The sequence below is a fragment of the Leptodactylus fuscus genome, chromosome 5, assembly GCF_031893055.1.
Source record: "Leptodactylus fuscus isolate aLepFus1 chromosome 5, aLepFus1.hap2, whole genome shotgun sequence".
NCBI lineage: Eukaryota > Metazoa > Chordata > Amphibia > Anura > Leptodactylidae > Leptodactylus > Leptodactylus fuscus.
This window is the reverse complement of record NC_134269.1, coordinates 180,781,537-180,801,470: the sequence shown is the minus strand read 5'-3', so window position 1 is coordinate 180,801,470 and position 19,934 is coordinate 180,781,537.

Below are 19,934 nucleotides of genomic sequence, written 5' to 3'. Positions count from 1 at the left end.
TTGCCGGACTCCAACATGTTCCATGCCTGGCCCACGTCTTCAACCTAGTGGTGCAACGTTTCCTAAAGAGCTACCCCAATGTTCCAGAGCTACTGGTGAAAGTGCGGCGCATGTGCGCCCACTTTCGCAAGTCGACAGTAGCCGCTGCTAGCTTAAAATCTCTCCAGCAACGCCTGCATGTGCCACAACACCGGCTTTTGTGCGACGTCCCCACACGCTGGAACTCAACGTTTCAGATGTTGAATAGAGTGGTTGAGCAGCAGAGACCTTTGATGGAATACCAGCTACAAAACCCTAGGGTGCCACAAAGTCAGCTGCCTCAGTTTCACATCCATGAGTGGCCATGGATGAGAGACCTTTGTGACATCCTACGGGTCTTTGAGGAGTCCACAAGGAGGGTGAGCTCTGAGGATGCGATGGTGAGCCTTACAATCCCGCTCTTGTGTGTTCTGAGAGAATCCCTGATTGACATCAGGGATAACTCAGATCACACAGAGGAGTTAGGGATAGCATCCGATCCGTCACAGCTGGAGAGTAGGTCCACACATCTGTCCGCTTCACTGCGTTTAATGGAGGAGGAGGAGGAGGAGGAAGAAGAGTTGTCCGATGATGTGATGGTGATACAGGAGGCTTCCGGGCAACTTCGAATCGTCCCATTGTTGCAGCGCGGATGGGTAGACATGGAGGATGAGGAGGAAATGGAGATTGAACTTTCCGGTGGGGCCAGAGGAGTCATGCCAACTAACACTGTGGCAGACATGGCTGAGTTCATGTTGGGGTGCTTTACAACCGACAAGCGTATTGTCAAAATCATGGAGGACAACCAGTACTGGATCTTTGCTATCCTTGACCCCCGGTATAAAAACAACATCTCGTCTTTTATTCCGGTAGAGGGGAGGGCCAATCGCATCAATGCTTGCCACAGGCAATTGGTGCAGAATATGATGGAGATGTTTCCAGCATGTGACGTTGGCGGCAGGGAGGGCAGTTCCTCCAGTAGGCAACCAAGTTCTCACCGGTTCACACAAACGAGGGGCACACTGTCTAAGGTCTGGGACACCTTGATGGCACCCCCTCGCCAAAGTGCCGCCACGGAGGGTCCTAGTGTCACCAGGCGTGAGAAGTATAGGCGCATGTTGCGGGAATACCTTTCCGACCACAGCCCTGTCCTCTCCGACCCCTCTGCGCCCTACACGTATTGGGTGTCGAAGTTGGACCTGTGGCTTGAACTTGCCCTATATGCCTTGGAGGTGCTGTCCTGTCCTGCCGCCAGCGTCCTATCTGAGAGGGTGTTCAGTGCAGCCGGTGGCATCATCACTGACAAGCGCACCCGTCTGTCAGCTGAGAGTGCCGACCGGCTCACTTTGATAAAAATGAACCACCACTGGATAGAGCCTTCATTTTTGTGCCCACCTGTGTAAAGCACCCCAACATGAAACTCCATGTCTGTACTCAACCTCTCCAATTCCTCCGCATCCTCATACTCATCCACCATAAGCGTTGCACAATTCTGCTAATACTAGGCTCCCTCCAACATGATTTCCCCCAACTCTGCTGGTTAGAGGCTCCCTCCACCCTGATTTCCACCAACTCTGCTGGTTAGAGGCTCCCTCCACCCTGCTTTCCCACAACTCTGCTGGTTAGAGGCTCCTTCCACCATGAATTTGCCCAAACTGGGCTGTTTAGAGGCTCCCTCCACCATGAATTGGTCCAAACTGGGCTGGTTAGAGGCTCCCTCCACCATTAATTGGTCCAAACTGGGCTGGTTAGAGGCTCCCTCCACCATGAATTTGCCCAAACTGGGCTGTTTAGAGGCTCCCTCCACCATGAATTTGCCCAAACTGGGCTGTTTAGAGGCTCCCTCCACCATGAATTGGTCCAAACTGGGTTTTTTAGAGGCTCCCTCCACCATGAATTGGTCCAAACTGGGCTGGTTAGAGGCTCCCTCCACCATGAATTTGCCCAAACTGGGCTGTTTAGAGGCTCCCTCCACCATGAATTTGCCCAAACTGGGCTGGTTAGAGGCTCCCTCCACCATGAATTGGTCCAAACGGGTTTTTAGAGGCTCCCTTCACCATGAATTGGTCCAAACTTGGCTGTTTAGAGGCTCCCTCCACCATGAATTGGTCCAAACTGGGGTGGTTAGAGGCTCCCTCCACCATTAATTGGTCCAAACTGGGCTGGTTAGAGGCTCCCTCCACCATTAATTGGTCCAAACTGGGCTGGTTAGAGGCTCCCTCCACCATTAATTGGTCCAAACTGGGCTGGTTAGAGGCTCCCTCCACCATGAATTTGCCCAAACTGGGCTGTTTAGAGGCTCCCTCCACCATGAATTTGCCCAAACTGGGCTGGTTAGAGGCTCCCTCCACCATGAATTGGTCCAAACTGGGGTTTTTAGAGGCTCCCTCCATCATGAATTGGTCCAAACTGGGGTGGTTAGAGGCTCCCTCCACCATTAATTGGTCCAAACTGGGCTGGTTAGAGGCTCCCTCCACCATTAATTGGTCCAAACTGGGCTGGTTAGAGGCTCCCTCCACCATGAATTTCCCAAAACTTGGCTGTTTAGAGGCTCCCTCCACCATTAATTGGTCCAAACTGGGCTGGTTAGAGGCTCCCTCCACCATTAATTGGTCCAAACTGGGCTGGTTAGAGGCTCCCTCCACCATGAATTTGCCCAAACTGGGCTGTTTAGAGGCTCCCTCCACCATGAATTTGCCCAAACTGGGCTGGTTAGAGGCTCCCTCCACCATGAATTGGTCCAAACTGGGGTTTTTAGAGGCTCCCTCCACCATGAATTGGTCCAAACTTGGCTGTTTAGAGGCTCCCTCCACCATGAATTGGTCCAAACTGGGGTGGTTAGAGGCTCCCTCCACCATTAATTGGTCCAAACTGGGCTGGTTAGAGGCTCCCTCCACCATTAATTGGTCCAAACTGGGCTGGTTAGAGGCTCCCTCCACCATTAATTGGTCCAAACTGGGCTGGTTAGAGGCTCCCTCCACCATTAATTGGTCCAAACTGGGCTGGTTAGAGGCTCCCTCCACCATTAATTGGTCCAAACTGGGCTGGTTAGAGGCTCCCTCCACCATGAATTTGCCCAAACTGGGCTGTTTAGAGGCTCCCTCCACCATGAATTTGCCCAAACTGGGCTGGTTAGAGGCTCCCTCCACCATGAATTGGTCCAAACTGGGGTTTTTAGAGGCTCCCTCCACCATGAATTGGTCCAAACTTGGCTGTTTAGAGGCTCCCTCCACCATTAATTGGTCCAAACTGGGCTGGTTAGAGGCTCCCTCCACCATGAATTGGTCCAAACTGGGTTTTTTAGAGGCTCCCTCCACCATGAATTTGCCCAAACTGGGCTGTTTAGAGGCTCCCTCCACCATGAATTTGCCCAAACTGGGCTGGTTAGAGGCTCCCTCCACCATGAATTGGTCCAAACTGGGGTTTTTAGAGGCTCCCTCCACCATGAATTGGTCCAAACTTGGCTGTTTAGAGGCTCCCTCCACCATGAATTGGTCCAAACTGGGGTGGTTAGAGGCTCCCTCCACCATTAATTGGTCCAAACTGGGCTGGTTAGAGGCTCCCTCCACCATTAATTGGTCCAAACTGGGCTGGTTAGAGGCTCCCTCCACCATGAATTGGTCCAAACTGGGTTTTTTAGAGGCTCCCTCCACCATGAATTTGCCCAAACTGGGCTGTTTAGAGGCTCCCTCCACCATGAATTGGTCCAAACTGGGCTGGTTAGAGGCTCCCTCCACCATGAATTTCCCAAAACTTGGCTGTTTAGAGGCTCCCTCCACCATTAATTTATCCAAACTGGGCTGGTTAGAGGCTCCCTCCACCATGAATTGGTCCAAACTGGGGTTTTTAGAGGCTCCCTCCACCATGAATTGGTCCAAACTTGGCTGTTTAGAGGCTCCCTCCACCATGAATTGGTCCAAACTGGGGTGGTTAGAGGCTCCCTCCACCATTAATTGGTCCAAACTGGGCTGGTTAGAGGCTCCCTCCACCATTAATTGGTCCAAACTGGGCTGGTTAGAGGCTCCCTCCACCATGAATTTGCCCAAACTGGGCTGTTTAGAGGCTCCCTCCACCATGAATTTGCCCAAACTGGGCTGTTTAGAGGCTCCCTCCACCATGAATTTGCCCAAACTGGGCTGTTTAGAGGCTCCCTCCACCATGAATTGGTCCAAACTGGGTTTTTTAGAGGCTCCCTCCACCATGAATTGGTCCAAACTGGGCTGGTTAGAGGCTCCCTCCACCATGAATTTGCCCAAACTGGGCTGTTTAGAGGCTCCCTCCACCATGAATTTGCCCAAACTGGGCTGGTTAGAGGCTCCCTCCACCATGAATTGGTCCAAACGGGTTTTTAGAGGCTCCCTTCACCATGAATTGGTCCAAACTTGGCTGTTTAGAGGCTCCCTCCACCATGAATTGGTCCAAACTGGGGTGGTTAGAGGCTCCCTCCACCATTAATTGGTCCAAACTGGGCTGGTTAGAGGCTCCCTCCACCATTAATTGGTCCAAACTGGGCTGGTTAGAGGCTCCCTCCACCATTAATTGGTCCAAACTGGGCTGGTTAGAGGCTCCCTCCACCATGAATTTGCCCAAACTGGGCTGTTTAGAGGCTCCCTCCACCATGAATTTGCCCAAACTGGGCTGGTTAGAGGCTCCCTCCACCATGAATTGGTCCAAACTGGGGTTTTTAGAGGCTCCCTCCACCATGAATTGGTCCAAACTGGGGTGGTTAGAGGCTCCCTCCACCATTAATTGGTCCAAACTGGGCTGGTTAGAGGCTCCCTCCACCATTAATTGGTCCAAACTGGGCTGGTTAGAGGCTCCCTCCACCATGAATTTCCCAAAACTTGGCTGTTTAGAGGCTCCCTCCACCATTAATTGGTCCAAACTGGGCTGGTTAGAGGCTCCCTCCACCATTAATTGGTCCAAACTGGGCTGGTTAGAGGCTCCCTCCACCATGAATTTGCCCAAACTGGGCTGTTTAGAGGCTCCCTCCACCATGAATTTGCCCAAACTGGGCTGGTTAGAGGCTCCCTCCACCATGAATTGGTCCAAACTGGGGTTTTTAGAGGCTCCCTCCACCATGAATTGGTCCAAACTTGGCTGTTTAGAGGCTCCCTCCACCATGAATTGGTCCAAACTGGGGTGGTTAGAGGCTCCCTCCACCATTAATTGGTCCAAACTGGGCTGGTTAGAGGCTCCCTCCACCATTAATTGGTCCAAACTGGGCTGGTTAGAGGCTCCCTCCACCATTAATTGGTCCAAACTGGGCTGGTTAGAGGCTCCCTCCACCATTAATTGGTCCAAACTGGGCTGGTTAGAGGCTCCCTCCACCATTAATTGGTCCAAACTGGGCTGGTTAGAGGCTCCCTCCACCATGAATTTGCCCAAACTGGGCTGTTTAGAGGCTCCCTCCACCATGAATTTGCCCAAACTGGGCTGGTTAGAGGCTCCCTCCACCATGAATTGGTCCAAACTGGGGTTTTTAGAGGCTCCCTCCACCATGAATTGGTCCAAACTTGGCTGTTTAGAGGCTCCCTCCACCATTAATTGGTCCAAACTGGGCTGGTTAGAGGCTCCCTCCACCATGAATTGGTCCAAACTGGGTTTTTTAGAGGCTCCCTCCACCATGAATTTGCCCAAACTGGGCTGTTTAGAGGCTCCCTCCACCATGAATTTGCCCAAACTGGGCTGGTTAGAGGCTCCCTCCACCATGAATTGGTCCAAACTGGGGTTTTTAGAGGCTCCCTCCACCATGAATTGGTCCAAACTTGGCTGTTTAGAGGCTCCCTCCACCATGAATTGGTCCAAACTGGGGTGGTTAGAGGCTCCCTCCACCATTAATTGGTCCAAACTGGGCTGGTTAGAGGCTCCCTCCACCATTAATTGGTCCAAACTGGGCTGGTTAGAGGCTCCCTCCACCATGAATTGGTCCAAACTGGGTTTTTTAGAGGCTCCCTCCACCATGAATTTGCCCAAACTGGGCTGTTTAGAGGCTCCCTCCACCATGAATTGGTCCAAACTGGGCTGGTTAGAGGCTCCCTCCACCATGAATTTCCCAAAACTTGGCTGTTTAGAGGCTCCCTCCACCATTAATTGGTCCAAACTGGGCTGGTTAGAGGCTCCCTCCACCATGAATTGGTCCAAACTGGGGTTTTTAGAGGCTCCCTCCACCATGAATTGGTCCAAACTTGGCTGTTTAGAGGCTCCCTCCACCATGAATTGGTCCAAACTGGGGTGGTTAGAGGCTCCCTCCACCATTAATTGGTCCAAACTGGGCTGGTTAGAGGCTCCCTCCACCATTAATTGGTCCAAACTGGGCTGGTTAGAGGCTCCCTCCACCATGAATTTGCCCAAACTGGGCTGTTTAGAGGCTCCCTCCACCATGAATTTGCCCAAACTGGGCTGGTTAGAGGCTCCCTCCACCATGAATTGGTCCAAACGGGTTTTTAGAGGCTCCCTTCACCATGAATTGGTCCAAACTTGGCTGTTTAGAGGCTCCCTCCACCATGAATTGGTCCAAACTGGGTTTTTTAGAGGCTCCCTCCACCATGAATTTGCCCAAACTGGGCTGTTTAGAGGCTCCCTCCACCATGAATTTGCCCAAACTGGGCTGGTTAGAGGCTCCCTCCACCATGAATTGGTCCAAACTGGGGTTTTTAGAGGCTCCCTCCACCATGAATTGGTCCAAACTTGGCTGTTTAGAGGCTCCCTCCACCATGAATTGGTCCAAACTGGGGTGGTTAGAGGCTCCCTCCACCATTAATTGGTCCAAACTGGGCTGGTTAGAGGCTCCCTCCACCATTAATTGGTCCAAACTGGGCTGGTTAGAGGCTCCCTCCACCATGAATTGGTCCAAACTGGGTTTTTTAGAGGCTCCCTCCACCATGAATTTGCCCAAACTGGGCTGTTTAGAAGCTCCCTCCACCATGAATTGGTCCAAACTGGGCTGGTTAGAGGCTCCCTCCACCATGAATTTCCCAAAACTTGGCTGTTTAGAGGCTCCCTCCACCATTAATTGGTCCAAACTGGGCTGGTTAGAGGCTCCCTCCACCATGAATTGGTCCAAACTGGGGTTTTTAGAGGCTCCCTCCACCATGAATTGGTCCAGACTTGGCTGTTTAGAGGCTCCCTCCACCATGAATTGGTCCAAACTGGGGTGGTTAGAGGCTCCCTCCACCATGAATTGGTCCAAACTTGGCTGTTTAGAGGCTCCCTCCACCATGAATTGGTCCAAACTGGGCTGGTTAGAGGCTCCCTCCACCATGAATTTGCCCAAACTGGGCTGTTTAGAGGCTCCCTCCACCATGAATTTGCCCAAACTGGGGTGGTTAGAGGCTCCCTCCACCATGAATTGGTCCAAACTTGGCTGTTTAGAGGCTCCCTCCACCATGAATTGGTCCAAACTGGGGTTTTTAGAGGCTCCCTCCACCATGAATTGGTCCAAACTTGGCTGTTTAGAGGCTCCCTCCACCATGAATTGGTCCAAACTGGGGTGGTTAGAGGCTCCCTCCACCATTAATTGGTCCAAACTGGGCTGGTTAGAGGCTCCCTCCACCATTAATTGGTCCAAACTGGGCTGGTTAGAGGCTCCCTCCACCATGAATTTGCCCAAACTGGGCTGTTTAGAGGCTCCCTCCACCATGAATTTGCCCAAACTGGGCTGGTTAGAGGCTCCCTCCACCATGAATTGGTCCAAACGGGTTTTTAGAGGCTCCCTTCACCATGAATTGGTCCAAACTTGGCTGTTTAGAGGCTCCCTCCACCATGAATTGGTCCAAACTGGGGTGGTTAGAGGCTCCCTCCACCATTAATTGGTCCAAACTGGGCTGGTTAGAGGCTCCCTCCACCATTAATTGGTCCAAACTGGGCTGGTTAGAGGCTCCCTCCACCATGAATTGGTCCAAACTGGGGTTTTTAGAGGCTCCCTCCACCATGAATTGGTCCAAACTTGGCTGTTTAGAGGCTCCCTCCACCATTAATTGGTCCAAACTGGGCTGGTTAGAGGCTCCCTCCACCATGAATTGGTCCAAACTGGGTTTTTTAGAGGCTCCCTCCACCATGAATTTGCCCAAACTGGGCTGTTTAGAGGCTCCCTCCACCATGAATTGGTCCAAACTGGGTTTTTTAGAGGCTCCCTCCACCATGAATTGGTCCAAACTGGGCTGGTTAGAGGCTCCCTCCACCATGAATTGGTCCAAACTGGGGTGGTTAGAGGCTCCCTCCACCATTAATTGGTCCAAACTGGGCTGGTTAGAGGCTCCCTCCACCATTAATTGGTCCAAACTGGGCTGGTTAGAGGCTCCCTCCACCATGAATTGGTCCAAACTGGGTTTTTTAGAGGCTCCCTCCACCATGAATTTGCCCAAACTGGGCTGTTTAGAGGCTCCCTCCACCATGAATTGGTCCAAACTGGGTTTTTTAGAGGCTCCCTCCACCATGAATTGGTCCAAACTGGGCTGGTTAGAGGCTCCCTCCACCATGAATTGGTCCAAACTGGGGTGGTTAGAGGCTCCCTCCACCATTAATTGGTCCAAACTGGGCTGGTTAGAGGCTCCCTCCACCATTAATTGGTCCAAACTGGGCTGGTTAGAGGCTCCCTCCACCATTAATTGGTCCAAACTGGGCTGGTTAGAGGCTCCCTCCACCATGAATTTGCCCAAACTGGGCTGTTTAGAGGCTCCCTCCACCATGAATTTGCCCAAACTGGGCTGGTTAGAGGCTCCCTCCACCATGAATTGGTCCAAACTGGGCTGGTTAGAGGCTCCCTCCACCATGAATTGGTCCAAACTGGGGTGGTTAGAGGCTCCCTCCACCATTAATTGGTCCAAACTGGGCTGGTTAGAGGCTCCCTCCACCATTAATTGGTCCAAACTGGGCTGGTTAGAGGCTCCCTCCACCATTAATTGGTCCAAACTGGGCTGGTTAGAGGCTCCCTCCACCATGAATTTGCCCAAACTGGGCTGTTTAGAGGCTCCCTCCACCATGAATTTGCCCAAACTGGGCTGGTTAGAGGCTCCCTCCACCATGAATTGGTCCAAACTGGGGTTTTTAGAGGCTCCCTCCACCATGAATTGGTCCAAACTTGGCTGTTTAGAGGCTCCCTCCACCATTAATTGGTCCAAACTGGGCTGGTTAGAGGCTCCCTCCACCATGAATTGGTCCAAACTGGGTTTTTTAGAGGCTCCCTCCACCATGAATTTGCCCAAACTGGGCTGTTTAGAGGCTCCCTCCACCATGAATTGGTCCAAACTGGGGTGGTTAGAGGCTCCCTCCACCATTAATTGGTCCAAACTGGGCTGGTTAGAGGCTCCCTCCACCATTAATTGGTCCAAACTGGGCTGGTTAGAGGCTCCCTCCACCATGAATTTGCCCAAACTGGGCTGGTTAGAGGCTCCCTCCACCATGAATTGGTCCAAACTGGGTTTTTTAGAGGCTCCCTCCACCATGAATTTGCCCAAACTGGGCTGGTTAGAGGCTCCCTCCACCATGAATTGGTCCAAACTGGGGTTTTTAGAGGCTCCCTCCACCATGAATTTGCCCAAACTCTGCTGGTTAGAGGCTCAATCCACCCTGATTTTCAAAACAAATGTTGGTGCCAACCTCAACTTACTACAAGGGCCAAATTCACTGCTGGTGACAAGCTCTCCTCACTGCAAGTGCCAAATACACATGTTTCAAGGTGTTTTCCTACTGTCAGAGAGGTGGTATTGAGTGTGTAAAGTGTGTAGTTGTTAGGCTGTGATGTTGGGGTAATAGAGGGTCTTTGGTGTGTTAGATGCCCCCAGACATGCTTCCCCTGCTGTCCCAGTGTCATTCCAGAGGTGTTGGCATCATTTCCTGGGGTGTCATAGTGGACTTGGTGACCCTCCAGACACGGATTTGGGTTTCCCCCTTAACGAGTATCTGTTCCCCATAGACTATAATGGGGTTCGAAACCCGTTCGAACACACGAACATTGAGCGGCTGTTCGAATCGAATTTCGAACCTCGAACATTTTAGTGTTCGCTCATCTCTATTAAATACGCATTTCTGCACACAGTTCCACACACTGAAGGATTTGATACACGCGTCTACACACAGTTCCACACTCCAGAGGATTAGATACGTGCGTCTGCACACATTTGTACACGCCATAGGATTAGATACACGCGTCTGCACACAGTACCACATGCCGTAGGATTAGATACACGCGTCTACACACAGTTCCACATTCCAGAGGATTAGATACGCACGTCTACACACAGTACCACATGCCATAGGATTAGATACGCGCATCTGCACACAGTACCACATGCCGGTGGATTGGATATACGCGTCTACACACAGTTCCACACGCCGTAGGATTAGAAACGCGCCTCTTCACACAATACCATACAGGGGAGGATTAGATACATGTGTCTTCACACAGTTGTACACGCCATAGGATTAGATACACGGGTCTGCACACAGTACCACAAACCAGAGGATTAAATATGCACTTCTGCACACAGTACCACATGCCATAGGATTAGATACGTGCGCCTGAACACGGTTCCACATGCCGAAGGATTAGATACAGGCATCTACACACAGTTCCACACTCCAAAGGATTAGATACACAGATCAGCACACAGTATCACATGCCAGAGGATTAGATACACGGGTCTCCACACAGTCCCACACACCAGAGGATTAAATACGCATTTCTGCACACAGTTCCACACACTGAAGGATTTGATACACGCGTCTACACACAGTTCCACACTCCAGAGGATTAGATACGTGCGTCTGCACACATTTGTACACGCCATAGGATTAGATACACGCGTCTGCACACAGTACCACATGCCGTAGGATTAGATACACCCGTCTACACACAGTTCCACATTCCAGAGGATTAGATACGCATGTCTGCACACAGTTGTACACGCCATAGGATTAGATACACACATCTGCACACAGTACCACATGCATTAGGATTAGATACGCGCATCTACACATATTTCCACACGCCAAAGGATTAGATAAGCGCCTCTTCACACAATACCACACAGGGGAGGATTAGATACGTGTGTGTGCACACAGTACCACACTTTGGAAGATTAGATACATGTCTCTGCACACAGTACAACAAGCCAGAGAATTAGATACGCGTCTCAGCACACAGTATCACACGGGGGAGGATTAGATACGCGCATCTACACACAGTACCACATGCCATAGGATTAGATATGTGCATCTGCACACAGTACCACATGTCGGGGGATTGGATACACGCCTCTACACACAGTTCCACACGCCGTAGGATTAGATATGCGCCTCTTCACACAATACCACACAGGGGAGGATTAGATACACGTGTCTTCACACAGTTGTACACGCCATAGGATTAGATACACGTGTCTGCACACAGTACCACATGCCGTAGGATTAGATACACGCGTCTACACACAGTACCACATGCCTTAGGATTAGATACACGCGTCTGCACACAGTACCACATGCCGTAGGATTAGATACGCACGTCTACACACAGTACCACATGCCGTAGGATTAGATACACGTGTCTGCACACAGTACCACATGCCGTAGGATTAGATACGTGCGTCTACACACAGTTCCACACGCCGTAGGATTAGATACGCGCCTCTTCACACAATACCACACATGGGAGGATTAGATACGTGCATCTGCACACAGTACCACACACCAGAGTATTAGATACGCGCATCTGCACACAGTACCAAATTCCATAGGATTAGATACGCACGTCTGCACACAGTATCACATGCCGTAGGATTAGATACCCACGTCTACACACAGTTCCACATGCCGTAGGATTAAATACGCGCCTCTTCACACAATACCACACAGGGGAGGATTAGATACGTGCATCTGCACACAGTACCACACGCCAGAGTATTAGATACGCGCATCTGCACACAGTACCGCACGCCAGAGTCATTAGATATGCGCGTCTGCACACAGTTTCACTTACTGGAGGATTAGATACGCGCCTCTTCACACAATACCACACGGGGAGGATTAGCTATGTGCATCTGCACACAGTACCACACCAACAAGGATTGGATACTTGCATCTAAACACAGTACTACACGGGGAAGGATTAGATACAGCTTTACTCCAGGTATCCATAACAACTGATCACAGGTTTTTCACTGACATCCAAAATGAGATACACATAATCACATGACGCTTATGGACATACACACAAACCACATACAAAATACACCAGTGCAAAATTGGACAATTCTTATGGGGCCACTACACAAACATAAAATGTAATATACCCGTGCGAAGCCGGGTCCTCCCTCTAGTCTATATTATAAAAATGAATTTCTGTCTGTCTGTCTGTCCGTCTGTCTGTCTGTCTGTCTGTCTGTTCTCTAATGCGAACCAAACGGCTGGACCGATCTTTACCAAATTTGGTACAGAGATACTTCAGATATCCGGGAAGGTTTAAGACGAGAATCCAACTCGCTCGGACGTACCGTTGCTGAGATACAGCATTCCAAACACAGTGCCCCCCTTTAGCCAATACTGCAAGACTTTTACTCATATTCCACCTGCAATACACACAGTCACTCCACCTGCACAATACAACACTGATATCCAAACTGAGATACACGCATCAGAGGATTAGATGCACAGATCAGCACACAGTATCACACGCCACAGGATTAGATACACGGGTCTGCACGCAGTCCCACACACCAGAGGATTAAATACGCACTTCTGCACACAGTTCCACACACTGAAGGATTTGATACATGCATCTGCACACAGTTCCACATGCCGAAGGATTAGATACACGCGTCTACACACAGTTGTACACGCCATAGGATTAGATACACGCGTCTGCACACAATACCACATGCCGTAGGATTAGATACGCGTATCTGCACACAGTACCACATGCCGTAGGATTACATACGCGTGTCTGCACACAGTACCACATGCCATAGGATTAGATACGCGCATCTACACATAGCTCCACACGCCGAAGGATTAGATACGCGCCTCTTCACACAATACCACACAAGGGAGGATTAGATACGTGTGTGTGCACACAGTACCACCCTTTGGAGGATTAGATACATGCCTCTGCACACAGTACCACAAGCCAGAGAATTAGATACGCGTCTCAGCACACAGTATCACACAGGGGAGGATTAGATACGCGCGTCTGCACACAGTACCACATGGGGGAGGATTAGATACGTGCGTCTACACACAGTACCACATGCCATAGGATTAGATACACGCGTCTGCACACAGTACCACATGCCGGGGGATTGGATACGCGCATCTACACACAGTTCCACATGCCATAGGATTAGATACGCGCCTCTTCACACAATACCACACAGGGGAGGATTAGATACACGTGTCTTCACACAGTTGTACATGCCATAGGATTAGATACACGCATCTGCACAGAGTACCACATGCCGTAGGATTAGATACGCGCGTCTGCACACAGTTCCACACACCAGAGGATTAGATACGCGCGCCTGCACACAGTTCCACAGTCCAGAGGATTAGATACGCGCGTCTGCACACAGTTGTACACGCCATAGGATTAGATACACGCGTCTGCACACAGTACCACACGCCATAGGATTAGATATGCGCATCTACACACAGTATCACATGCTGTAGGATTAGATACGTGCGTCTACACACAGTACCACATGCCGTAGAATTAGATACATGGGTCTGCACACAGTCCCACACACCAGAGGATTAAATACGCACTTCTGCACACAGTTCCACACACTAAAGGATTTGATACGTGCGTCTGCACACGGTTCCACATGCCGAAGGATTAGATACAGGCGTCTACACACAGTTCCACACTACAGAGGATTAGTTACGCGCATCTGCACATATTTGTACACACCATAGGATTAGATACACGCGTCTGCACAGAGTACCACAGGCCTTAGGATTAGATACACGCGTCTACACACAGTTCCACACTCCAGAGGATTAGATACGCGTCTGCACACAGTTGTACACGCCATAGGATTAGATACACGCGTCTGCACACAGTACCACATGCAGTAGGATTAGATACGCGCGTCTACACATAGTTCCACACGCCGAAGGATTAGATACGCGCCTCTTCACACAATACCACACGGGAGGATTAGATATGTGTGTCTGCACACAGTACCACACTTTGGAGGATTAGATACATGCCTCTGCACACAGTACCACATGCCATAGGATTAGATACGCGCATCTGCACACAGTACCACATGTCGGGGGATTGGATACGCGCGTCTACACACAGTTCCACACGCCGTAGGATTAGATACACGCGTCTGCACACAGTACCACATGCCAGGGGATTGGATACACGCGTCTACACACAGTTCCACACTCCGTAGGATTAGATACGCGCCTCTTCACTCAATACCACACAGGGGAGGATTAGATACACATGTCTTCACACAGTTGTACACGCCATAGGATTAGATACACGTGTCTGCACACAGTACCACATGCCAGGGGATTGGATACACGCGTCTACACACAGTTCCACACTCCGTAGGATTAGATACGCGCCTCTTCACTCAATACCACACAGGGGAGGATTAGATACATGTGTCTTCACACAGTTGTACACGCCATAGGATTAGATACACGCGTCTGCACACAGTACCACATGCCGTAGGATTAGATACGTGCCTTTTCACACAATACCATAAAGGGGAGGATTAGATACACGTGTCTTCACACAGTTGTACACGCCATAGGATTAGATACGCGCGTCTACAGACAGTACCACATGCCGTAGAATTAGATACACGGGTCTGCACACAGTCCCACACACCAGAGGATTAAATACGCACTTCTGCACACAGTTCCACACACTGAAGGATTTGATACGTGCGTCTGCACACGTTCCACATGCCGAAGGATTAGATACGCGCATCTACACATAGTTCCACACGCCGAAGGATTAGATACGCGCCTCTTCACACAATACCACACAGGGGAGGATTAGATACGTGTGTGTGCACACAGTACCATACTTTGGAGGATTAGATACATGCCTCTGCAAACAGTACCACAAGTCAGAGAATTAGATACGCGTCTCCGCACACAGTACCACACGGGGGAGGATTAGATACGTGCGTCTGCACACAGTACCACACGGGGGAGGATTAGATATGCGCATCTACACACAGTTCCACACGCCGTAGCATACCTCCCAACTTTTGAAGAACTGAAAGAGGGACAAAATGTGCGGCGCGCCGTGGCAAATTTAGCCCCGCCCACTTTTGTGTTGACTCCGCCCACTCATTAATTTTTCATGTGCCAGCACACAGTATAATCCTCCTACAGTCACCCTTAAATTATATGTCCCCCCTCTATCTCTCCCCCAGTTTCATATACACCCTTCATCTGCCCCCAGTTTCATGTCCCTCTTCCATCTCTGCCCCCAGATTCATGTCCCTCCATCTCTGCCCCCAGATTCATGTCCTCTCCATCTCTGCCCCCAGATTCATGTCCCCACATCTCTGCCCCCAGATTCATGTCCCCACATCTCTGCCCCCAGATTCATGTCCCCCATCTCTTCCCCCAGATTCATGTCCCCACATCTCTGCCCCCAGATTCATGTCCACTCCATCTCTGCCCCCAGATTCATGTCCCTCCATATCTGCCCCCAGATTCATGTCCCCACATCTCTGCCCCCAGATTCATGTCCCTCCATCTCTGCCCCCAGATTCATGTCCCCACATCTCTGCCCCCAGATTCATGTCCCCACATCTCTGCCCCCAGATTCATGTCCTCCATCTCTGCCCCCAGATTCATCCCCACATCTCTGCCCCCAGATTCATCCCCACATCTCTGCCCCAGATTCATGTCCACTCCATCTCTGCCCCAGATCCATGTCCCTCCATCTCTGCCCCCAGATTCATGTCCCCACATCTCTGCCCCCAGTTTCATGTCCACTCCATGTCTGCCCCCAGAGTCATGTCCCTCCATATCTGCCCCCAGATTCATGTCCCCACATCTCTGCCCCCAGATTCATGTCTCTCCATCTCTGCCCCCAGATTCATGTCCTCTCCATCTCTGCCCCCAGATTCATGTCCCCACATCTCTGCCCCCAGATTCATGTCCCCACATCTCTGCCCCCAGATTCATGTCCCCCATCTCTGCCCCCAGATTCATGTCCACTCCATCTCTGCCCCCAGATTCATGTCCCCACATCTCTGCCCCCAGTTTCATGTCCCCCATCTCTGCCCCAGATTCATGTCCACTCCATCTCTGCCCCCAGATTCATGTCCCTCCATCTCTGCCCCCAGATTCATGTCCCCACATCTCTGCCCCCAGTTTCATGTCCACTCCATCTCTGCCCCCAGATTCATGTCCCCACATCTCTGCCCCCAGTTTCATGTCCCCTCCATCTCTACCCCCAGATTCATGTCCCTCCATATCTGCCCCCAGATTCATGTCCCCACATCTCTGCCCCCAGATTCATGTCCCCACATCTCTGCCCCCAGATTCATGTCCCTCCATCTCTGCCCCCAGATTCATGCCCTCTCCATCTCTGCCCCCAGATTTATGTCCTCCCATCTCTTCCCCCAGATTCATGTCCCTCCATCTCTGCCCCCAGATTCATGTCCTCTCCATCTCTGCCCCCAGATTCATGTCCCCACATCTCTGCCCCCAGTGTCATGCTGTCCTCTCCTTCATCTGCCCCCAGATTCACGTTCCACCTCCACATTAAACTTACCTTCTCCTCCGCTCCCTCGCCGCTCTCTGCCCGCCTCTCTCGCTGACACATGCGGCTGAAGGAAGAAGCTGACACAGGTCAGCTCCTCGCTTCGCCGCTGCCCGCCTCTCTCCCTGACACATGCGGCTGAAGCTGCTCGCGTGCTCGCTTCGCGTCTCTCTCGCTGACACATGCGGCTGAAGCGAGGAGCTGACCTGTGTCAGCTCCTCGCTTCGCCGCTGCCGCCAGCTCCTGGCTTGTACATCGCGTCTACAAACATCGCGTCTGAAATCGGGACATACCTCCCTCCAACCGGGACCGCGGGACATGTCACCCAAATCGTGACTGTCCCGCGGAAATCGGGACGGTTGGGAGGTATGCCGTAGGATTAGATACGCGCCTCTTCACACAATAACACACAGGGGAGGATTAGATACACGTGTCTTCACACAGTTGTACACGCCATAGGATTAGATACACACGTCTGCACACAGTACCACATGCCGTAGGATTAGATACTTGCATCTAAACACAGTACTACATGGGGAAGGATTAGATACAGCTTTACTCCAGGTATCCATAACAACTGATCACAGGTTTTCCACTGACATTCAAAATGAGATACACATAATCACATGACGCTTATGGACATACACACAAACCACATACAAAATACACCAGTGCAAAACTGGACAATTCTTATGGGGCCAATACACAAACATAAAATGTAATATACCCGTGCGAAGCTGGGTCCTCCCTCTAGCATATATATATATATATAACGCCGCGTACACGTTGACCGTAAACGCGCACCGTAAATAGCTCAGCGTAAAAATAAGCACCAAATGAGCGCCGCATTACGCTGTCTGAATGGACCCTTACACGTGTATTTGTAGACGTGTATTATCAGCAAATACATGGGCGTTTAGTGGGTGTGAAGGAGAGTAGGGGGTGCGCTGAATAATGCAATTCATTGCAATAGTAATGTATTGCAATGCATTGCCTAATTGTGTAAGTGTATGCAGGTGTAATGTTTAGTTTAGTTAGTAGAGTGGGGGATTTCGGAGGCGGATATAGGTAATGTGTGTGTTTCACAGTATTGTTTTTTTGTTTTTTTTTATTTTTTATTTTAATGCTAATGAGGTTTGTAGGCTGCATCCAGCAAAACAATCCAGCAAAACAATACCGTTGTACACCAGCAGGGGGTGTCCTGAACAATGCAATTCATTGCAATAGTAATGTATTGCTATGTATTGCATAATCGTGCCAGTGCTATTCCAGGCTACGTAGCATAGCCTGCAGCAGCCTGGACACACTGAGCTGTGTGGGAGAGCTAGCGGCTGCTATAGGAACCTTCCCGGCAGCAGCCTAGCCCAGTGTAGGCGGCTCCGCGCAGTGAGGGACAGACGGGAGCCGCGGGACAGGTAAGAGAAGGCGGCGGAGGACGCAAAGTTGTCAGGAACCGGAGACATGACGGCGGTAGCGCAGTGTATGCGCAATTGTGTAAGGGCGTACGTGAACTTACCAGTGTCGAGCTGGTGGATGGATCGTGCAGAGGAAACAGCAGGGAGGTGATAGCGGCGTCGGGTACTGTTGCGGGCTGGAGGCAGGATTTCGTGTGCTGCGGCCTAAGGTGGAGGAGCAAAATGGTGGCGTGCTGGTAACATGTTGTTGATGTGTGCACAGTGCGCATGCTGCTGTGAAGCTAGTGGAGTAGTGTGGTTGGCGGTGCCGCGGATCCTCCTGGTGGTGGGGGTCGGCAAACATGGCTGGTCCCGAGAGTGACAGAGGTAGGCTCTTGCAGGATGGTGAAGGTGAGGGTGAAAGTGGGAAAGTATATGTGAATGTGAGTGTGTTGGGTTAGGGGCTAGGCTGTAGGGGGTAATGTGAAGTTTAGGGGCTTGCTATGGTCCAAAGTGTGTGAGATTGCAGAGATGGTGATGTCAGTTTGTTATTTGTGGGGTTCGTGTGGAAAACGTATGTGGGTTATTGTGTTGAAAAGTAGCCTATTGCGCAATTGGGTGTATTAACTATGTTTGTGGAAAATTTCAGCCAAATCGGTGGAGCAGGTTAATAACAACTTTATACAGGCACCTAATAACTGATATAGAGCTAAATTCTGACGTATCACTGTGTGCCTGATTTATCAGTATATAGTTACTGAAGGTGATGGTCTGGGTATATTCTGTAGTTGCTATAGGTAGCAACTAGAATGACTAGAATGGATCTGACCAGAATGGAGTAGTTGCAGGTAGCTGCCTCACTACACATCTGACTAGAATGGAGTTGCTGCAGGTAGGTTCATGGTCTGTGTATATTCTGTAGTTGCTGTAGGTAGGTTCTCCTTACAGCATCTCCATTCTAGCTGTCTCACTACAGATCTGACTAGAATGGAGTTGCTGCTGGTAGGTTCATGGTCTGGGTATATTCTGTAGTTGCTATAGGCAGGTTCTTCTTGCAGCAACTCCATTCTAACTGTCTCACTACAGATCTGACTATAATGGAGTTGCTGCTGGTAGGTCCATGGTCTGGGTATATTCTGTAGTTGCTAAAGGTAAGTCCTCCTTGCAGCAACTCCATTCTAGATGTCTCACTACAGAACTGACTAGAATTGAGTTGCTGCTGGTAGCTTCATGGTCTGAGTGTGTTCTGTAGTTGCTGTAGGTAGGTCCTCCTTGCAGCAACTCCAATCTAGATGTCTCACTACAGACGTGACTAGAATGGAGTTGATGCTAGTAGGTTCATGTTCTGAGTGTGTTCTGTAGTTGCTGTAGGTAGGTCCTCCTTACAGCATCTCCATTCTAGATGTGTTTCTACAGAACTGACTAGAATGGAGTTGCTGCAGGTAGATTCATGGTCTCGGTATATTCTGAAGTTACTATAGGTAGGTCCTCCTTGCAGCATCTCCATTCTAGCTGTGTCACTGCAGAACTGACTAGAATCGAGTTGCTGCAGGTAGGTTCATGGTCTGGGTATATTCTGTAGTTGCTGTAGTTAGGTTCTCCTTGCAGCATCTCCATTCTAGCTGTCTCACTACAACTCTGACTAGAATGGAGTTGCTGCCGGTAGGTTCATGGTCTTGGTATATTCTGTAGTTGCTGTAGGTAGGTCCTTCTTGCAGCATCTCCATTCTAGCTGTCTCACTACAGATCTGACTAGAATGGAGTTGCTTCAGGTAGGTTCA